Genomic DNA, 9,477 nt, shown 5'->3' with positions numbered 1-9,477 from the left:
CAGCTGAACTTTTTTTATTTTTGGGTAGCATCATACACCTGATCTTCAGTATGTATATATATATATATATATATATTGTAGAAATGCATGAATTAATTTCAGAAGACTTGAATAAAAAAAGAAAAAAATTTTAAAAAATTAATCATGGAAGCAAAAAGTGTTAATAAAAGGCAAGGAAGAGCTAATTTTTGTTGGAGAATATGAAAATTTAAGTGTATGTTTGGTTTAATCATCTGAAAATAATTTAGAAGAATTCTAATAAAAAAAAACATATTTTAAGAAAAAAAATAATAATTTCCCTAAAAATAAAAATAAAAATAAAAACGTATTCTCATCCAATTGGACCAAACAAGTCCAAGTGACCAAGGTTCTAAGAAATTCACATGGTTCAAAGAGAGAATCTTGTGAGGACTTTGTGGGATTATAGATATGACGCCTTTTAACTTTATGACTATTATTCCGGTACGTATGTGCGTGTGTTTTTCCTTTTCCGCGGTATGTGTGGTCTTCATTGAAATTACCTAAATGCTAGACACTTTTTAAGGTTCAATAATTAGTACATATAAATACACCAAACATGGTAGACTAGAGGAGCGAGTATTACTAACCTCCACTTAAAGAGATAGATGCAATGAAGTTTCCTAAAATGCTACTACTATTGTTGGTCGTGGTGGTGGAGTTGGCGGGAAATGTAGCTACTCCCACCACAAGTGCTCTTGCCAAACCCGATTGCTCGCACAACTGTGGCCACCTTACCATTCCATACCCATTCGGCACACGCCAGGGTTGTAGCCTAAACGAGTCATTCTTGATCACATGTAATGACTCATCGAAACCATTTCTAGCCAGTAACAATTTACCTGTCCTTAACATATCACTTTACGGCGAGTTGCGAGTCTCTACCTGGGCAGGGGCATATGCTTGTTACAACGAATCCGGTAGATTAGTTGACTCCTTCAATTCGTGGTTCCTCTCCGATTTCTCAATCTCCTATACCAAAAATAAGGTCACCGCGGTAGGTTGTGACACTTATGCTTACGCACAAGATTCATTGGGTTGAACGTTTGTAATTGGTTGCATGTCACTGTGTGACAATATTACTGACGTGGTTGATGGTTCGTGTTCCGGCATAGGTTGTTGTCAAACATCGATTCCTAAAGGAGTGAGAAATTTTATGTTGACGGTGATCAGGAGCTATTACAACCATGCAGATGTTTCGGAATTCAATCCCTGTGGGGTTGCCTTTCTTGCGGAAGAGGGCAGTTATGTATTCTCCTCGCATGATCTTTTATGGTTGAACAAGAGCATAGTCGGAGAGGTGTTTCCGGTTGTTCTTGATTGGGCTGTTGGCTCTGAGACATGTGAAGAAGCCAGAAAGAATTTGAGCACATATGCGTGCGGGAATAACAGCATATGCTATGACTCTGATAATGGTCCGGGATATCACTGCAACTGTTCTCAAGGTTACGAGGGAAACCCCTACCTTCCAATTGGTTGCCAAGGTACACATGTGCATACTTTTAGACACTCCATATGTTTATTATCACAACAAAATTTAAGAGTTGTCTCATTTTTCATATATATATATATATATATCTTCTTTTTTTTTTTACGTCCATTAAGGTATTCTTGTTTTTTACTTAATTATTTTTTAATTGTTCACAGATATTAATGAGTGCTTGAATGATAAACTCCATAATTGCACAAACAAATGCATCAACACAGCCGGGAGTTTTAATTGTTCTTGCCCAAAGGGCTTCCACGGGGATGGAGTAAGGGGAAGCCAAGGTTGCATTTTAGATGAAAATGTTGAAGTTCATTCCTCAATATCGCAAATTACTCTGGGTAAGTATGCAGTTGAAATTTTACAAACTTGAAAATCATTTTTTGTTTTTGAAAAATGAAAATATTTTTATGATGTATCTTTTATTTTTCTATATGCAAATTTTCACAAATTTAGATTAAATCAAAAGGATGATATTTAGGTCCTTACTGTGGACCAAAACAAATAAACACATCCTCATTAATTATAAAATAAAAAAGTCAAAGAATAATACTAGTGAGGACATACAACATACTCACTGCTAATTTGGACCAATAATAAATGGACACGTCCTATTTTAATTACCAAATCATATATGGTAATCAAATCACTATCTCTGATTTGGTAAGTAAATATCTACTTACAATATTTGATTTGATAATTAAAGATTACATGTTAATTTATTATTGGTCAACATCGAGTACGTTGAGGACCTCAGTATTGCCCTTAAACATATATTTTTACATCTTTAATTTGATAAATAAAGACTATATATATGTCCATTTAATATTATCGTTGAGGATGGAGTACATCCTTACCGGTGAGGCCTCAAGAATTGACCAAATCAAAATTTCAACAATGCTTTTATATTTTATATGATTTGTTTTTTAAAAAATATTTTAAGTTACACTTTATCAACCTTCCTTAACCCAAATATGGACTAATTACATAATAACACATTGCTTTGCAATACAATTTTTTTTTTTTTTTTTTTTTTTAATTCCTCTATAAAATACAATAAATTGAAATGGGAAACATGCTTGGTGAATTTTATTTTTGAATTCATTTAATTGTAGGCCTTGGCATAACAATTTTGGCATTAGTTGTGGGATGTTTTCTATTGTATTGGGGAATCAAGAAAAGAAAACTCATCCAACTTAGAGAAAAGTTTTTTCAGCAAAATGGTGGTTTGATGCTACGAAACCAACTCTCAAAACTTGATGGTTCAGTTGAGGCAATCAAAATACTTAGCATAGAAGAGCTGAAGGAGGCAACTAACAACTTTGATGAAAGTGGGATCATTGGTCGAGGAGGGTTTGGTATAGTATACAAAGGATTTTTATTGCAAAACAAAATAATTGCTATTAAAAAGTCCTCAAAAGTTGATCAAAGCCAAGTTGACCAATTTGTTAACGAGTTGATTGTGCTCTCTCAAATCAACCATAGAAATGTGGTAAAACTATTCGGTTGTTGTTTAGAGACGGAAGTCCCCTTGTTGGTTTATGAATTTATCACCAATGGGACTCTGTACCACCATTTGCATGATGTAAGTCATGCGTACTCATTTTCGTGGGAAGTGCGTCTAAAGGTAGCCAGAGAAACTGCAGGAGCGCTTGCCTATTTGCACTCTGCAACTTCCATACCAATCATTCATAGAGATGTTAAGTCTACCAACATACTCTTAGACGATAATTTTACTGCTAAAGTCTCTGACTTTGGAGCTTCAAGATTAGTTCCATTGAATAAGACACAGTTGACCACAATGGTTCAAGGAACGTTTGGCTACTTAGACCCTGAATATTTCCATACAAGCCACTTGTCTGAGAAAAGCGATACTTATAGCTTTGGAGTGGTCCTTGCAGAGCTACTTACTGGCAGAAAGGCACTTTCTTTTGATAGGCCGGAGAATGAGAGACACTTAGCCATATATTTTCTTTCTTCACTGAAAGAGAATCGTTTATCCTTAATTCTAGATGATCAAATTGTGAATAAGGGTAATGTAGATCAAATGCATGAAGTTGCAAATATTACAGAGAGTTGCCTAAGATTGAAGGGAGATGAACGACCTACAATGAAAAAAGTGGCAATGGAACTAAAGGGGCTAACTAGAGTGGAGAAGCATCTTCGGACTAGCATTGAAGTGACTACAGAAGAGAACGACCTCTTACCTGGTGATTCATTAAACTTTGATAGGGTCGAAGATGGATATGATTAGTCTCAATGACCACAAATTTATCAACTTTTTGGTTGTCTTAATGTAGGTCCACTTTACTTTGGTAGAGTGTTCGTAGACATCCATTGCACCACGTCAGCATTGTAACTGTTGTAATGAATAATTTCTCTACCATTAGAGGCTAATGATGGCTTGTTAGTGTCCTGCACCAATTTGAGTATGCTTTAGGCAGTGTGTGGTTTAAATGTTAAATAGTCTCTTAACACAGAAAGAACATTATGAGAATAAGATTTTGGTTGTATCACTATTGTTCTTTCTCTTTCCTTTCTTTATCTAATTGTAATTGCTCAAATTTGAATTTGTGACTTAATGCATTTGAAATTGAAACTCAATAAATTTAAACTTTTCTTAGTTGATTATTTAATGAGGTTGAACAAACTTCTTAGCAAATTGAGCTCAAATTGTTTAAAGCATTTTTTCCCTGAACAAAAAAATCCGAACTAAGTGCAATGTATATGTTGAAGCCATGGTTCGCCGTAACGGTCGATACGCGACAAATCAGTTGGTTCATAATCCTTTTTCAGGGGTTTGATACTGTTACACACCTTCATGAACCGATCGATTCGACTTATTTACACCGATATTCACTCGAATCTGCTACACCACGACTGCAAATCATGACTGAAGCAACTAAAGAAAATTATTATTTACTAGAGATTAAATCATTGTCTACATGCATGTCATAACAAGTATCAACTCATCATTTGTTTAGTAAAATAAAGTTGCATATTTATAATAATAGAATGAGCCATTAAGTTAGATCCAAAAATTTCAATAGAGGCATTTTTTTTGTAATGGGAATTTTCATTATTTTAATAAGGGCGTATTTTGGATTTTACAAAATATATAAATGTATAACAGAAATAAAAGAAAATTGAGTGGGTTCTTTTTAGGTATGTCCCTGCATTCAAGGGTCCATTGTCACCTTAATTTGTCACCACTTGTCCTTTTTTCGTACAGTTTTGTTCAAAATACCGGATGTCACAATTAGCACTTTATGGGATTCAGCATCTTTGGGGTCCTAACTTGCATGACCTTGTGCACGTCTTCCATTTTCGATTGGAAATTGGCTCTAGATCATCTGTGATGACTTATTTTAAGTTTTTAACTCGTGTAGATATAGTCTACTTTGCACATTTTCTTTTCCATGTTCACAATTTTACTCAAAACATTTATAATTGTTAAAGGGTGTATACACAAATGACACAAACTTATTTCCCCAAGTGATATACAACGCCACATAACTACTTATTGGCATCATTATTCAAATCAATTACTCTTTCATTACACACACAAAAATATAAAAAATAAAAAATTTGTTGATGTACATTGCTTAACTTGAAAAAATAATAGAACTCTGTGTCACATCCAAAGAGTCGGTGCAAAATCACCTTTAGTTGAACAGTGTCCGTTTCACTCCATTTGGGAATAAGTGGAGGAGAATTGGCCACGTCGCTTAAAAAATTGGGTTGAATAATTTAACAGCTCTTATTTCAGTTGTATTTCATGGGTATAAAAACTTTAACTATTATATAATAAATACAGTATAAGTTATAATAATACAATATATTGTATGGAATTATCAATTTAACCTTTACTTCATTTAGCCATTTACTTCATTTTAAATGAACAATAAGGGAAAACAAATAAGAAGGGAAGGGAAGGTACGTGCGGCTACGTCTGAGGCTTGGGTCTTAGGGTTTTCGTGGTTGGTCTGAAATTAAGGTTGTCTGATTTCAATTGTAGTCTACTTCATTTTGAACGAAGAATAAGGGAAGATGAAGAATAAATGAAGGTCTGTGATGTTGCGTCTGAGGCTTGGGTTTGAGGGTTTTCGTGGTTGGGCTTTGTTGGGTTCATTAAATTTGTTGGTGGAAATCGAAGAAGTTGGGTCATTGTATTTTTTAAAGTTTGAAAATCACACGGTTAGTGGGATGGATACCATAGTTGTTGTCTTTCAAATTCTGGCTTGTAGGGTTCATTAAATTTGTTGGTAGAAATCGAAGAAGTTGGGTGACTGTATTTTTTAGGGTTTGAAATGGGTAGGATGAAGAGTATAGCTCATAAGAAAGGAAAATAGAAAAAGAAAATTGTACCTGTTCAAAAGAAGAAAACCATCCTTGATCCTTCTCCTATTCGAAAATGTAGTCGTGAGGTGGGTGAGAGTTCTAAAATGGTATTTGACAATGATTCTACCCCGAGGCAAACACTACGATATCTACGAAGAGCAAAGAAAGTATGTTGTAATGACCCGGCCATTTTCTTTCCTTTTTTTCTTTTCTCAGATTTTTAATGATATTTTTTTTTTCCGTTGATCTTTTCTTTTCTAAGTTCGGTTCTCGTCACTTAGTATCGTCTCGAGTGCTTGGGAATGGTTTTCGAGACTCTTTCCTTTGGATTGAAAACTTCCTTAAAGTACCGCGTTATTTTCATATTTTCACTTTTTGGACACTATTCACTTTTTGTCTTTTTTCCCGTCTGTCACTTTGTTGACATAACCTCACTTTTTGTGTTCTGAGTTGGTTTTTTACTTCACGTACCGTCATTCTAAGTGGTTTCCACAAAATACGTATCTTTACTTTTGTAGAAAGGTACTTTAGTTGCTCCTGGTGTCCATAAGGACATGGATGCATAGTTCTTCAGAAATATTTTCTTTTCTTAGGATGTTTTTCATAAATATCTTTTGAAGATATTTTATTTTAGGGGTTTTTAAGAAGATATTTTTGGAATATATTTTCATTTTGTGTCATTAGTGCGGTTATCACTTTTTGTAGGGCCATTGTGTAATTAATGAAAGTTATTGCAAAGATGCCTCGTTTTGAGCCTGAATCCTCGTATGAGATTCATTTTCACTTTTCATCGAGTCGCATACTCTTAAAATTTCCTTCTGGTCGTTTTCCCCAGTTTCAGGGTTTCTAGCCCCAATTGTCGCCGAACTTGTTTGGGGCATATCTTTCTGCTCGGGACTCAATTTTTGACATCGTTTCTTCTGTTATTCATCTTTTCTCATTTTGGTTCTTTTTTATTCATGAAGTTTTGCCGTTTGAGCATGTCTATGTAAATTTCACTTTTCTGGACCCGGCAAGACTTGTGCGGGACACTTTTAGGGTTTTTCTATAAATAGAGGATGAAATAAGAAAAAGTTAACCTTTCTTCTTCTTCCTCCCTCTCTTGGCCGGCAGCCATGGTAGCCAAGGAGCTGCCACCCTTCTTCTTCTTTTTTCGGCCTCTTCCCTCGCGGTAAATGCTGTAGGGCCTTAGCGTTTATTATAGGCCTTGGTGAGATCCTTTTTTCCCCCTTATTAGAATCCATTTTCGACCATTTTTGAGTTCGGGTTGAATTCAAGTTTGGATTTTGGTGGTACCTCCTTGGTGTTTAATGTTCACCTTGTTGTCCCGACATAACCTACGAGTATCGTCGGATTCGGAGCACTTTTCTCTCGGTGGGTTGAGGTAGGGGATGTTATAGGCTTATATTTTTATTGTCTTGCATGCTATTGATGCGTATACAACTTGTATGCATCCTTTAATTCAAGTTCTTGATTTTAATTTAATTATTTTCTATGTTTAAGATTTAATTCTCATGATGGTATACAACTTAAAATTAAATTGTGGCATGCTAGTAAATTAGACTTTAGTATGTTTGTTAACATATATTAAATTGGGATTATTTGAATAAGAATTGTAACTTTTACTTAATAATTTCCTTTTGTGAAAGCTTAATTCTCGCGGTCGTACCTTGCATGGAATTGACTTGTGATATGCTATGAAATTAATTATTGGCATGTTCTTTAACATACTTTGATTTGAGAGCATTTGGATGAGTTTGAAAATTTAGAAATTTTAATTAAAATCATTAATTAAAATCTATTTAATGGTTCCATTGGCCTAATTAAGATTTTAAATGAATATATGTAATGACCATGCTATATTGTTTAACATATATTAATTGGGAATCTTTTAATTGAGATTTGAAACCTAGTGAAATTAATTAGTTATTTAATTAATTCTCGTTTCTATTGCATTACTGATTTAATCATGTATTTGACATTGGTAGTATGTTTAAATCATGATTTTAGACTTGTAATGGATTCATGAGTTTCTGTTTTCAATATTAAATTATATTGTTATAGCATGTAACGAATCGCACACTGAAGATTCGATATGTAATGTTGTTATAGCGCGTAACGAATCGCACTCTGAAGATTCGACATTTGTCATCCTATAGTAGTTGTGGATTTAGAGCATATGTTGTGTGGTTTCAACATACTTATGCATGGAAGGTAGTTTCGTGCAATAATTAAATTACGTATAAGTTGTGAACTTATTTATTTATTTTGGAGTCACTTGGGACATTGTTAGGTTGAGATGGCTAAGGTTTGGCTCTAATATGGGGACAAGAGTCCTCTAAGTCATTTGTGCGCACGGGGTGGTATTCCTAGCGGGTTAGTGTCCGGAATAACCATTTAGGTCTTGGTTTACTCCGAGATTTGATGTCTAAGTCTTCCACTATTTAATTTCGCATTCAATTCCAAGTTAACAATCATGTTTAATTGTGACTTGTGGTTTTGGTTATTGGCGATTTAATATTGTTAAGTACATTTATGCATTATGATTTTTAATGGATCATCGTAGGTTTTAATGTTGTTAAGTACATTCAGGCATTATGGTTTTTAATGAATCATTGCAAACTTTTGGCGGTTTGGCGCACACCGACCCAAAGTTTATACACTAAAAGATAGTGGTGTAAAGCTATAATGAATGTGGCCAAGATTTACATTTAGAAATTGCCACTACTACCTTTCACTAAAAATATAGTTAGGGCAAGTAGGGATCGTCCAAAAGGATTGGTGGGTCGTACACGGTTGAGGAATCAAGATTAGGGTTAGTAGGTCGAGTGATCAAAAGATTGGTTGGTGGTTAAATTACATTAAGATGTAATTTAAACTAAAGTAGGCAATTAAATGTAATGGAGAGAAAATAAGAGAGAAATCTTGGGATTTAGAGATCACCACTAAGCATAACTTTTCTACACCCTTAATGAATGATTAATGAGGGAAAAAACATGTATTGCAACAAAGTGTGTGTGTGTGGTTGTTTCAACAAGCATGTATGACAAATTAAGCATATATTGTCTAAGCAACATAGTAGATAGCACAACATATCAAATTAAGCCATTAATCCTTTCTTTAAGCTCACAATCCAAACACCTCACAAGGTTAAAGATATATGCTACTTGCTTTTATAAGTATAGAACATCAAACAATAAGCATGGATTGTCCTCCCATTTAACATTTAAACTACAACTACACTACAATTAAGCTAATGACATGAAATTAAACTAATTACACTAAGGGAGAGGTACAATCCATCAAGAAATGAGTATGAACCATCAAATAAACCACAAGAACATTCCATTAAGTACTATGTCTTGACAATCTCTAGATCTATAGCATTAATACACATAGACATACATCAATAACACAAGAAATAGAGACAAACAATGAACATCTATTCTAGTATACATAGACATATGGATAGAATAAAATGATCAATTGGAAGCATTAAACCATATAAATCATTGAATAAAGAAGATTTATGTATATAAAAGTGTCAAAACATGTATCACAATACAAATCCCCTCAAAAATACATAAATCAAGATGTAGCAAGCATGGGCTAACTCTAGCCCCAAAAGGATG

General features: G+C 34.2%; 1 pseudogene; it reads left to right on the top strand.

Moving 5' to 3' along the window:
* The first annotated feature begins 631 nt into the window (after nucleotides 1-631).
* Nucleotides 632-3,967, top strand: LOC132301704 (putative wall-associated receptor kinase-like 16; annotated as a pseudogene).
* Nucleotides 3,968-9,477: the final 5,510 nt, after the last annotated feature.

This window comes from Cornus florida, unplaced genomic scaffold, assembly GCF_030987335.1.
Source record: "Cornus florida cultivar Cherokee Brave unplaced genomic scaffold, ASM3098733v1 CherokeeBrave_3.0.0_Hap2_Chr03, whole genome shotgun sequence".
Taxonomy (NCBI): domain Eukaryota; kingdom Viridiplantae; phylum Streptophyta; class Magnoliopsida; order Cornales; family Cornaceae; genus Cornus; species Cornus florida.
Note: the sequence above shows the minus strand (reverse complement) of the source record. Positions and strands in the feature narration are given on the sequence as shown.